Source organism: Salvia splendens, chromosome 13 (genome assembly GCF_004379255.2).
Source record: "Salvia splendens isolate huo1 chromosome 13, SspV2, whole genome shotgun sequence".
NCBI lineage: Eukaryota > Viridiplantae > Streptophyta > Magnoliopsida > Lamiales > Lamiaceae > Salvia > Salvia splendens.
The window spans coordinates 4,744,717-4,758,852 of NC_056044.1; positions in this window are offsets into that span (position 1 = coordinate 4,744,717).

Sequence of the window (14,136 nt, forward strand, 5' to 3'; positions counted from 1 at the left end):
CAGTTCGATGGGTGATTTGAAGGGAAATGCAGGAAAACTCCCATCTACAGTCCAAATGCCCGAGAAGGCAAATGTGAGTAAGGTCACGTTGAGGTCAGGAACTACTTATGATGCACCTCAACCGAAACAGCCGAGTGAAGGATCGAATGGAACGAAGATAGGAGGGCGAGACAATTTCAGCTGAGGAAATAGGGAATTTCATGCCTCGAATGCAGGATCCATTCTTCCCTGGATGATACACCAAGTATAAGAGGTGAACCCGATGCCTTACTGACCAGGAAGGAACCTCCTCAAGAGAAAAATCCCAGAATGGAGGCTCGGACCCAAGAGCTACCAAAGAAAGTTGCTGAGGAACCCGTAGAAGAGAAAAAATGGGAGAAACCATTCCCATTCCGATTTGTTACAAAGAGGAAGAAAGAGAACCCGGTCGACTACTTGTCGATTTTTGGAAGGTTGGACGTCACCATACCATTCCTCCAAGCCGTGAAACTACCCCCGCTCGGAAAATTCATTAAGGATTTCATAGCCGGGAAAGCTCAAAAGATGGACAAATCATGGTGGAAGGGATCGCATCCGCAATTGTGCAAGAGAAACTGCCGCCCAAGAGGGCCGATCCAGGTATGTTCACTTTACCCATAACTATAGGGGATGTGAAAGTTGAACATGCGATGTGTGATCTTGGAGCTTCCATTAATGTCATGCCATTATCAATCTATAACCGACTGAAATGAGTGAGGCTGTCAACACTAGGGTGTTGATCCAGCTGGCTGATAGGTCGTGCATAAGCCCTGAGGGAGTTTAGAGAACGTGTTGGTTAGAGTACAGGAGTTCACATACCCTGCTGATTTTTATGTGATCAAAATGAGTGAGCATGAAGCGAGAGAGTCTAGTGGAGTCTTGTTAGGGAGACCTTTTTGAGAACGGCTAAGACAATAGTGGACATGGCCGAGGGGACTATTTGCATTGATTTTAATGGTGAGAAGTTTACTTTTGATATAAATGATGCCATGAAGAAACCCATTGATTCTGAAAATCTATGCTTTGTTGATGTGATTGACCCTCTAGTCCAAGATTTTCTTGAGACCGAACTATTACAGGAAAAACTCCAGGCTTTAGATGCTTGTGATCAGGCCGACGAAGAAGCTGCTGCGTGGTGTGAGTTGATCAGTAGCCAGGGGTTGACCGACGAAGAAATAGAAGGAGCGATCAAGGAATTCTGTCAAAAGTCGGCGTTCATTGGAGCCGCAGGGGCCAAGCTTCCAGTCAGTACGGAAGAACCTTCAGGGGAAGACTTAAAGAAAGACGGGGAGGCCCAGAAAAACCCTCTACCCGAAGACACACTTCCACCCCAAGTCGAGCTAAAAAAGTTACCATCGAACTTGAAGTATGCCTACCTCGGGGAGGAGAACTCATATCCCGTAATCATCAACAGCAGTCTCACAAAAGAACAAGAAGCGCGGCTACTGGCTTGTGTTGAATAGGAATAAGAAGGCAATCGGATGGAGCCTTACAGATCTAGTAGGGATAAGCCCCGACGTTTGCATGCACCACATCAGGCTAGAAGAGGGAGCGAAGGCTCATCGAGATGCTCAAAGGAAGGTAAACCCTAACATGCGAGAGGAAATTTTAAAGGAAATCTTGAAGTTGTTGTCGCTAGGGATTATCTATTCAGTGCCGGACAGTGAGTGGGGTCAGCCCGATCCACATGGTTCCAAAGAAATCCGGGATCCAAGTTGTCAAGAATGAGAGGAACGAGCTGATTCCAACAAGGCTGGTCACGGGTTGGCGAATGTGCATCGATTAGCGCAAGCTGAACAACGCAACAAGGAAGGACCATTTTCCTTTGCCTTTCATCGACCAGATATTAGAGAGATTAGCTGGGAAAAAAATTTTCTGCTTCCTAGATGGGTACAACGGGTACTTCCAAATTCACGTGGATCCTGAGGACCAGGACAAAACCACTTTTACTTGCCCGTTTGGAACCTATGCATACCGTCGCATGCCTTTCGGTTTATGCAACGCTCCAGGTACGTTTCAACGATGCATGATGAGCATATTTTCCGATTTGATTGAGGAGTGCATAGAAATATTTATGGATGACTTCACGGTTTACGGAGACTCGTTCGACTCTTGCCTTCATCATTTGGACATAGTTTTGGAAAGGTGTCAAGCAAAGAGTCTGGTTTTGAACTTCGAGAAGTGCCATTTTATGGTCACCGAAGGGATAGTCCTAGGACACGTAGTCTCAGAAAGAGGTATCCAGGTGGATCGAGCCAAGGTGGATGTCATATCCAAATTACCATTCCCTACTGATCAGAAGGGAATAAGGGGTTTCCTGGGACATGCTGGATTTTATCGAAGATTTATAAAGGATTTCTCCAAAATCGCCCAACCCCTTACCAGACTGCTTCAAAATGATGTGGAGTTCGTTTTTGATGAGCAATGCAAGGCAGTTTTCGATCTTCTCAAAGAAAAATTAGTATCCGCACCTATCATACGAGCTCCTGATTGGAACCATCCTTTCGAAGTAATGTGCGACGCCAGCGACTTTGCGGTAGGGGCCGTGCTGGGTCAGAAGATCGATGGGAGGAGGCACGTAATTTTTTATGCGTCCAAGACTCTAAATCAAGCCCAGCGGAATTACGATACCACCGAAAAGGAGATGCTGGCAGTGGTGTTTTCTTTCGAGAAGTTCCGGCCATATTTGCTGGGATCTAAGGTCGTAGTATACACTGACCATGCAGCCCTTAAGTATCTAGTTACCAAGAGAGAATCAAAACCACGCTTGATCCGATGGGTACTCTTGTTACAAGAATTTGATTGGGAGGTGGAAGATAAGAGAGGAGTCGAAAACAAGGTGGCAGACCATTTGAGCAGAATAGTGCAAGAAGGAAACAGCGAGGAGGTGCACGACAAGTTTCCAGAGGAACACTTATGTGAGGTGATTTTTGCACCCAGAAAAATTGATTGGGAAGAAGTGTACAAACTTACTGGTCAGAATGATGCAGCAAAAGGAAAAGAGAAGGTAGGGCAGGAGCCATGGTATGCGGACCTGGCCAACTACCTAGTAACTGGAGAACTTCCAGAGGTACCAAGTGTTACCAAAGCCCAACGAATGAAGATCAAGAGTGAGGCAAAATATTATTTTTGGGACGACCCTTACCTATGGAGGGTAGGATCCGATCAAGTGATAAGAAGGTGCATTCCTGACTGGGAACAGCGGGATGTGTTGACCCACTGCCATTCGTTAGCATGTGGAGGGCACTTCGGATCCAAGAAGACGGCAAGGAAGATTCTGGATAGCGGCTTTTACTGGCCAACTCTCAACAAAGATGCATACGAGTTCTGCCGGAGCTGTGAGCGTTGCCAACTGACCGGTGGAATATCTGCCCAAGATGAGATGCCGCAAGTACCGATTATTGTTTGTGAATTATTCGACATATGGGGAATGGATTTCATGGGGCCATTTCCCTCGTCCTATGGCAATCTGTATATCCTAGTCGCGGTGGATTACGTCTCCAAATGGGTAGAAGCGACGGCCACAAGTATGTGTGAAGCAAAGGAGGTGGCCAAATTCTTAAAGAGTCACATTTTCAGCCGTTTCGGAGTCCCAAGGGCGATCATCTCTGATCAAGGTACACACTTTTGTAATCGTACAATTGAAGCTTTAATGAAAAAGTACGGTGTGCACCATAGACTTTCAAGCCCCTACCACCCGCAAGCTAACGGCCAAGCCGAGATCTCTAATCGAGAGATAAAGAAGATTTTGGAGAAAACTGTAAATCCTTCTCGGAAGGATTGGAGCGTGAGATTAGAGGATGCTCTCTGGGCATATCGAACAGCCTACAAGACCCCCATTGGTATGTCCCCTTACCGAATAGTTTTTGGAAAAATGTGCCACTTACCTGTAGGGATCGAGCACCGAGCATACTGGGCAGTACAGAAAGTGAATATGGATGCTACAGCCTGTGAGGAGGAAAGGAAGCTGCAATTACAGGAGCTTGAGGAACTTAGATTGGAATCTTTCGACTCGGCCATGTGGTACAAGGAGCGAACGAAATTATGGCATGATAGAAATCTGAGAACCAAGGAGCTCCATGTTGGCCAGAAAGTACTACTCTTCCAGTCGAGATTGAAGTTAATGCCCGGGAAACTCAAATCTAAGTGGACAGGACCGTACATCGTAACAGCCCTCCGAGCTAATGGAGCGGTGGAGATTTCAGGGAGTCTTTCTAACTCTGAGCCTTTTGTTGTGAATGGACATAGGTTGAAAATCTTTAGGGATAATAGTGAGGTGGGGGTAGTGGATGAAATTCCACTACTACCACATACTAAGGTCACATACTGATTAGTAAGATAGGAATTTGGAATTCCACGTGGCTAGTTTCATTTTGATAATATTCTGCATATACTGGCCAGGTAGGATTCCAAATTACCTAAGGAGAATGTAAATACTGTATATACGTAATTAATTTTTGCATGCTTGAAAATTTTCTAAAAATCCAAAAATATATTTTCGGGCCTTAAATTTAGGTTGGGGTACACTTTGACCAAGAGATTACCTATTTAGTGTCACTCCAATTTGTATTTAAGTGCCATTTTGAATTATTTTCCGTAATAGGTAAGTATAGAGGGAAATTGTGGATAGGACGTAAATTTGAATTAAGCGTGTGCAGCTTTTGCAGGGTGGCAGTGCTGGAATGGTGTGGAGCAGAGAGAGTACACACGCTAGCCAATCAGGAACCAACGCCTGTCGCCCAACCACTTTTCACATGAAGCGGCATGACCGGTAACCACTGATAGCCGGTTGAAACCACCTGCAACTGCCATTTCTAATCCGAACTAAACCAACCGACCCTCCCTTTCTCCCTCAAAAACCCTCATTTCCAAAATACCTTTCAAGAAATTCTCCTCTATCCCTCTCACAGAACCATCGTTCTCAAACCAAACCCTAATTTCTACCGTCAAATCACAAATTACAGTCATGGGTAAGAAAGCTATCGCGAGGAAAATCAAGCCCCGTCGTGCGAACACCCAAGATACGCAGCCGCTGCGAGAAGATACCCCGGAGGCCCAACCACAGTCGAACCAACCACCCGCACCGACTGCTCAACCGCCGGCCACTATTTCTTTGGATGCCGTAATGGTATTCCTTCGCCAACAACACCCGACTAGGGACTGGACGGCGGCATTGACCAATTTCGGCCACACGGGGGGCATAGGAACCGCACCCAGTGGAATTCCTCATGCACAGGTCAGACACGCAGAACTACAGTCGGAGGAAGGATCTCCCTCAGCCACCGCGGCATCGGAACCCTCGGTACCAGATTCGGCAGACCTGGAAGCTATCGCCGCGTTTTACAGCTCCGACTCTGAGGAGCGAAAGAAAAGGTCGAGCCAAGTAAGGGAAACCCAGGGAGAGAGTGGCGGAGCAAAAATGACGCCCGAGAAGGACCCAGTATTTCAAGAAGTAAGACGGCCAGAGATAGATCTGAACGAATCAGCCAGGAAACAGGGCCTCATGACGGACGAGGAGTTTGACTCGATAATGAACAGGGTAAACCGAAGAGAGGAGACAACTGACTTGGTGGCTGAGGGTCTGGACCTCGCACCAAGATCAGTAGGAGAGAATGAACAAGCTCTTAGAGAACCCATACCGAAGGATAAGACATCCCAGTCAGAAGGAGAAGAGGAGAGGGAAAAGCAGAGTGAAGCCAAGGAAGCAGGAACAGAGACAACAGAACCAGAGGTAGAGGCATCCACCCCAGTGGCACCTCCGGTAGTTAAACCGATCCCCGTCAGAAGGAAACTGGTAGTGAAGACAGGCTCCAAGGCAGAGCCACCCAAACCGCAGAGGAAATCGCAACGTTGTTTGGGTAAGTGGGCACCCAACAGGGCGAAACCGAACACGGCGGAGGATCCCCTAGAAATCGTGAGCGACGACGAACCCTGTCCGGCGCAAGAGGATCAGGGTGTGGAAGCCGAGCGGGTGGCTGAGGGACTGGACCTCGCACCCGAGTCAGTGAGCCCCGAACAATTGGAGAAGGAAGATGCCAAGAAAGAGTGTAGCTCCACTACCCAGGAGACGCCACCAACCGAGGCGGAAGAGGAAGCTAGATACCAAGTAGAAAGGAAAAGAAAGGGCAAGACCGTTGTGGAGGAAAAATCAAAAACCAAAAGAATGCGTACCCCGAACACAGGCATAGTGATCACTGAGACTGCCCGGAGGACCCCATCAAACCGGCAGACACAGAGTGATAGTGAGTACGAGGCCAGTGAAGAATCTGAATCAGATAGCGACACAACCATGGAAGAGGAGGAATACAAGGAGCGGGAACTCCCCAACGATCATCGAGAACTGTTGCATCCACCTGCCGAACCACTCCGGTATAAGCGTTGGACGGTGGAACTCACGGATGACGTTGTGGAAGAGATGAAGTTGTTTGACGACAAGAAGCTCCAGTCAGTTTACCGCACAAAGAACGCAAAAGGCAAGAAGGTTAAGTGTGGAAAGGTAATTCATCTCCCATCCTTAGATGAATTGCAAATTAGTGAATCGTTTCTAGCCCTTTTGCATGAGTTGGGTTTTGAATGGTTGTTGAGGAATGAGAAGTTAAGTGTTCCGGTCGATTTGGCCAAGGAGTTTTTCGCAACTTTTCGATTCGAAGTCACAACTGATTTGGATATAGAGTGTGTTAGCTCCAGGGTATTTGGAGGAGAAATTAGGATGAATCTGATTGAGTGGACTGTGAGGTTGGGTATATGCAGTTTGGAGGAGGCAATAGGACTTGAATGGAGAAACAGGGAGCGGGGGATTCCCCGCCGGCATGTGGAATTTGAGCCCCAGTCGGCTTGGGAGGAACTTACTCACCCCGGAGCAGGGCAGTTCCAATCCACGATCTCCCGATCGATCCACCTTAGCGACCCCGTTTTACGCCTGGTTCAACTTTTTTTAGACTACAATCTTTTGGGGCAGTCTAATTCGGCAGTCCGGACATCAATGACGGAGTTGTACCTTATATGGTGTGCAAAAAAGGGCAAGAAGCTGCACTTAGGGTTCTGGACTGCATACACATGTCACCTCGTCGCAACTCACCCAGCACGGAATATTTCCCTCTGCCATATATTGGGAATCTTCATGAGGAACAACATCACCGTTTCGGAGGACGAAGACCTAACCCCACTAACGATGGTGAGCGCCCCAGGATTGTTCGACACCCCTCTGTTCGTCCGAACGAACACGGTGTACATGAGGCAGGGCGTGCCCCACTTTTATGCGATGGGAGAAGAGGCAATACCCACTGCTCGGATAGCAACAGCTCAGGAAGCACCAGGACATGACCAGAGGCGAGACAGAATTGAACAATCTGTGGAAAAGATGGCTGAGGAAAATAGACAGATGAGGGAAGAGATGATTCGTTTAGCGTCAGCAATGGAACAGGTATTGAAGGAGTCTGCGGAGCAGAGAATACTGACTCAGAGGCAAGCCGCTCTAGAAAGGACAGTCACTGAAATGGCAGAGGAGAACCAGCAATTGAAGGCAGAGGTGATCAAGCTGGCAGGAGTTGTGGAAAGGATGTTGAAGGGCTCTGCAGAGCAGGATATGATGCATCAGAGGCAGGCGGCCATGGAAGCTATCGTATCAGATCTCGGGGAGGAAAACTCCAAGATGCAAAAAGCAATGAACAGAATGTTAGCCAGTATGGATAACATCTTAGAAGAAATGACCTACCTGAGGAAGGAGCAAGCTGCAGGACCGAGTGGCCATGGTGGCCGGACTGATGAACCACATATCCAAGAAACCGGAGTAGCAGATGAGCAAGAGACAGCGGACGCCGAGGTGCCGGCAAGAGCCGAGGAGCCGGCGAAGGAAAATGAAACTGGAACGGAAGAGGACAACCCGAAGGAACCACCTGCCCCACGAAGGAGCAGGCGACTTCGATAGACCCCCCCTACTGACCAAGTTAGTTTTTTTTTAAGCTTTTTTAACTTTTCGTATTTTTGTTATGTTGTGGTATTCGGTTAGGTAGTATAATCTGTGTTTGCGAGCAAACCCCACTTCATAACACTTAGCCTATTCCATAGTCTAAGTGTGAGAAGTTAGGGTTTGTTTCTTGGTAGCATGTTTTCTGTGTTTCTTTTGTATATACGTGTTTCTTTGTTTAGTGGACTTTGTCCGGTGTTCAAACCTCTCCCACTTAGCCTATTCCATAGCCTAAGTGTGAGAAGTTTCTGTTTGAGTTGTTATTTTTGTTTGATGTTTTGTTGTCTGTGTGTCTACCATACTGGCCAGTACTTTTTTTTCCACTTCACAGCCTTATCTGGGGCAGACACTTGTGAAGTAGGAGGGGGGACGTAATGGCCAGTATGATGTATATATGTGTGTTCTGTGTTTGTGCTCGTTTTGTGTTTTTTAGGTCTAGTTTTTTTATGTTGTGTGCTGATTTGGGCTTAAAACTCAACCGTCCTGAGCTGGAGGTGAGGGGAATTGAGGGAGATAAGACAAGCTGGAAAACCGAAACCACTCTCCTTAGTACCTCCTGACCAGTATGGATGATGTGAGTATGAGAGAAAAGCCCACACTTAGAGCCAAACACGAAAGCCCTCTAAAATGTGAGTTATAAGCCTTAAAGTGGAACCACTTTCCACATACACTTAAAGAAAAGAGAGGCTGCCACAATTTGCCTAGGGTGAAGTGATCACGGGTAGCAAATACTGAAGGCAGTAGGAACCCCCCCCCAAAAAAAAAAAAAAAAAAAAAAAAGAAGAAAACCACCACCTTTAGAACCCTTTTTTTTCTTAACCTTTTATACCCAGATAAACACCCCTAGCCCCTGGGACTGTGTGTAAGGCATGAAACAAATGGAGCTCACTGGCCAGGAAGAAGTGTGAAAAAAGCAGAAACCAGCTGGGCAGGAAAGTTAGAAGAAAATCGACCAGGGAGACATTCCAGGTCCAAAAAAAGAAGGGATAAGGGTGGCGAAGCCACGAAAAAAAAGAGGAAGAAAGAAAGAAAAGAAGAAAATGGTCAGAGATTTGACCACACAAAAAAATGAAGGAATAAGGGTGGCGAAGCCACAAGAAGCCTACTAACCAGTTGGAAACTCAAGCCAGAAGCACCAGCTAAGAAAAGCAACTGATCAGAAGCCTGATGCACACAACCCCCCTTCATAAATTAAATAGAAGTTTTTGAACCTTAGAGCCTTAGGAACATCTACCCAAAACACTACAACCCAACAGCCCCGTTACAAGCCTTAAAGTCCTTCAGTAGTTGCACGTGAGATCTAAGTCCAAAGCAATTGTGGTTGAGCATGATGAGAGAATTCAGTCCTAACGTTCCTGGTGAGGTGCGAGTGACTGAGTGAACCTAGTGGTTGACCGAGAGTGTGGGCGATCTTGACAAGCAGATGTACTGACTGGGAGAGAAAGGGGGGGGCGGCAGAAGTTCAAGGCTGTCTAAGGCCGGATTGCACCTGATCCCGAGGGGAGGGATGGTTGAAAATGTAGCCCAATCTGTTAGTGTTTTATGTGTTTCTGTGTTTGTGTTTGTGTTTTCTTTCTTCTTCGTCTATCTGATATAATGCACACCTCCCTCTCGTATTTCACGACATGAGTTCTGACATGATCCAAAAACCACGACCAACTGTTATTGGTTTCTTCATCCACCACAGCATATGCAATAGGCAAGCATGTCTTGTTAGCATCAAAACCACAAGCAACAAGCAACTTACCTTTAAATCTTCCTCCGAGGTGAGTCCCGTCCACTGTTAACACCGGTGCGGCCTTCTGGAACGCATGTATTGCAGGCCCAAATGCCCAGAAAACATAGTTGAACACCATTGTACGCCTCTGACTCAACAGATCGTTATGCTTCCACTCAACAATTGTGCCCATATTCTGTGACTGGAGTTCAAACATGTAGCTTGGCAACTGCCTAAATGATTCCTCACATCCACCGTATACAAACTCTATAGCCTTTCTCTTTGCATACCACGCCTTCTTATAACTGATTAACACACCAAATCTGTCTTGAATATCAGCTATTATTGAGAAGACCTTGAAATCGGCACATTGTCGCACATGATGTCGAATCAACAGAGCTATCATTGGGGATGAAAAGTTAGCATGATCTCTATTAGCACGATGGCCTATAAAAGTATGTCGAGCCTTCCACTTCCTAACTTCCCACATATCGTCATGCGACCTTTGTGTAACTGAAACCTCCCACTTACATTCCCTCGCCTTTTCAGCGTCAGTGGTGCTGATGATGTCTGCCCCTGTTACTGTTGTTCCTGCTGGAAATTTGCATACTGCATGCCACCTTCTTAATTTGCTCTCGACAACCTTAAACTGTTTTTCATTCCACAAACTCCACATAGTTATAGCAGTCTTCACGTGTAGCTTGGAATCAAATTTTGTTCTCAACACAATCCGATGCGGCTCATTCTCATTCCAATACAAAAGGCTGTGTTCATTACCACCCACATCATCCGATACTCCAGAAGGACGACTTGGTAATTCACGAAAGAATCTAAACCCACTAGGATTGTATTTCGGAAGTGGTTGTTCACCTTGCATAACAGGTTTACATGGTACTATCTCATCATCAGAACTACCACCGACATCATCAGCACCATCACCATCACTGAGATCGGGGTCTGGCTCTGTCTCAGATAGTGGTCGTGGCTCATCAAGATCATCTGCAACATCTACCTCATCATTCAATCCAACACCAACATCAGCAACACCTACAACATCTACAACATCTCTCTGCTCATTCATACTACGATCAAAACTCATTTGGTCCACCCTCGCAGATGATCCAATACCACAGTCAAAACACATTTGTTCAAACCTCGCAGAAGATCCAATACCATAATCAACAACTGGTGGGATTTCTACACTCCTTACCGGTGCATACTTGATAAGTCGTATTCTAGGCCTCGGTTACTGGTCAGTATGACAGGTTTAAATGATTATATTTGCAAAGCAGTTGCTCAAAGTGTGCAGGATAAGTGTTCTGGCCAGTAGGGAAGTTCCGGAGTGTTCGGGTAGAAAAAGCGCCAGCATGGTCTCATACTGATCCGTATACGTGCTAAAACGGCTTGAGATGAAGAAGACGGATAGCTGGGACGGATTACCCACAATTAAGGGCAAAGAAGTCAAATTGCAGCGAGGATTTACCCTAAAATCAAGGGTAGCCTCCCTATAAAAGGTAGCCAAGTTGGAGAGAGAAGGAGCCTTGGAGAGACTTCAATTCACCATCATCTTTAGGTAGAGAGTTCTCTCGGTAATTTCAGTCTTTCAGCCGTGTCCCACTTCTTGCCTCGCCGAGCCATGATCACCTGACGTTCAGAATGTTCCCGAGTTCCAGTCATCGTCCGTTCCAGTTAGCTAGATCGTAGTTCCAGTCAGAGATTTTATCGCCCGGAGTGGCAAACAATCTTTAAATTGCTTTCGTAGTTTAATTAGTTCTCCGTCTTTACGTTGGATTTCTGTTACATTTTGGGATTTTGTTGTTTTGAAATGCTTGCTTTGGATATCCGAACGTGTTAATGCTATGAAGTTGATTTCCGTTTCGTTCATTGTAGTGTTCTTTTCTTTCCTTGTCTAGTTAGCTTAGATCTAAGATTTCTCGGTGTTTTAAGTGCTAAATCTCTAAATTCTGTTACGTAACAAATTTCTTTAGGATAGGTAAACAAGTACTATTTGATCTGGAAGTAGATCGTTGCATGCAAGGCTTCGTTTTATTTTCTGAATCGATCTTTCATGTTGACCAGCATGCAGAAGTCCAGTTTCAGCGTTTGATTTCAGATTTGATTTCTTAGTTTTAGATCTGTGTTCGCGAGTTGTTAATCTGCGTTTGCCGGGTTGGATCTGGAATTGTTATCTGAGTTTAATTTGTGTTGTTGGAGAAGACGATGTCTACATCCAGATTGGGGACCACCTTACTTTTATTTACTTTTGCTTTCTTTTGTCCTTCACCTCTGGTTGTACCTGCAGATCTGTCAGCCTAGTCACCACTACCTCCACTACACTCTGAATATTCTGTTTAGCCAAAAATAGAAATACCGTCCTTTCCAAACAATTTCTGTTACACCATGTCCCCTCATTTCCACGTACACAGTTGCATTCCATGATCTGCTCCCCCATCCTAGTCAGTAGGACGCCACCCTTTAATTACTCGCCTAGGTAGAAACTCAACCCGAGCGTGGTAGCTAACCAACCCTCCAAAACATCACCGCAGTAGTTTAAACGCACCATCTCTGTGGGATTCGACCCTTACCTCCACTATACTGATCAGTAGAAGTGGGTTGAGGAATCTTTGAAGACGAGGTCTAGGCTTAGTTAGGATCTTTATCCTGCCAGTAGGATATATCCTCACTTGAACGACACCTACGCACCACGTTACCTCTTCAATACTCAACAAATAATTCAATACACCCACTTGAATTTTGAGCATTGTTGAACATAAACATTACACTTTCATCATTGCAAATCATAGAACATGTATAACTCATACCGGAAGCAAAGACTATACATTGTCTCCATAATAATTCAATTGTGTGTTGGTTCATATCTATTCTCATCGCATCACAGATCATTGCTACCAATTCAGAATAGGAAACACCTGAATTTAATATGATGGAGCTCCTCGGACGAGGTGGTTCATAACCAATACCCATATGTGGTAGTTGAACTACTCTACCACCCCAATACAAACTCACAAATACTTGCATGATTTCTGCATCAAAAACATTTAAAACAACGACAATTATGGACATTTTTCCTACAAGCCCTAATTTGTATAAATTGGGTAAAACTAACAAATGAAAGCAAAATAAACATGAATAATGATGAATGCAGCTAAATTGATGAACAAATTACCGGATCTTATGGAGAAATCGCCGAAAATCGCCTAAAATCGCCTGAAATCGCCGAGAGATGAAGTGAAAGTGTGTTCTGTGCGCTGCGTTAGCCCGCAGGGGGTTAAAAGCCGACTTAACGACGCATAAGGGTTATGCGTCATTAAGGTAAGACGCATAACCTTTATGCGTCGTTAAACGACTCATAACCCTTGTGCGTCACTAAAGAACGACGCATAAGGGTTGTGCGTTTATTAATAACGACGCACAACGATTATGCGTCACTCCCTCATTCAGAATAAATCTATTCTCCTTCATTAAATTGGAATTCCATTATTTGCCTAGAACAAAAGAAGAAAGAACTCGTGGTATGCCCGACCCTAGGTCGGCTTCTTTGACCGGTTCTGATTCTAATCGAACTGAAACATTGGTAACTGATTGCGAAATTTTATATATTAGGAACCAGAATCAGAACTAGCTAGTTTTTAACTGGTCAGTTAGTAGAAACTGAAGAACCAATTATTTCATCCAATTTTAATTCAAATTTATTTAGATGAAAATTTCATACTCCCTTCGTTCGCTATTAGGAGTTCCAGTTTACCATTTTAGTTCGTCTATCATTAGGAGTCTCTGTTTGCCATTGTAGGTCGTCCACCATTATGAGACCCAATTCGTTTTTATTATAAATGAATGGTAGATAGACCCCACATTTTATTATAAAGCTAAGAGATTTTGGTACTTAAAACCATTAACTTTCCCAAAGATATAATATTTCCCATAATCTATAAAAGTAGTATGAAAAATCATACTTTGGCGGTGCATGTTTTTCCCCCTCCCGAGCCGATTTTAAAATATCCCGACAATATAGATCTACTTGGACAATTGTAAAGTCTGCGTCTGCACATTAGAAATTTAAAACCTTACGACGTTGTTTCCTTCCCTAGCTTTTTCGATAAATCTAAAACTTTGACTGACAAATCGTACTTCGAATCGGCTAATATTTCGTTTCTTAAATGGTTTAATTTTAACTCTATGGTTTTACAAATCATACACTACATGAAGAGAAGTAGCGACAACTAGGATTAAAAATGTCATGTAATCCATCTGGATCCGCCTTCTGATCCGTCATGTGAAAATGCAATTAACGCCAAAGTTGGTGATTTTTCTTACCAATTTTATAATTCATAGGAAATAGCATATTTTTGAGTTAATAGTTTTACGGGCCAAAATCCCTTAAAACTATATAAAGTTTACTCTCACTTTCCACTAA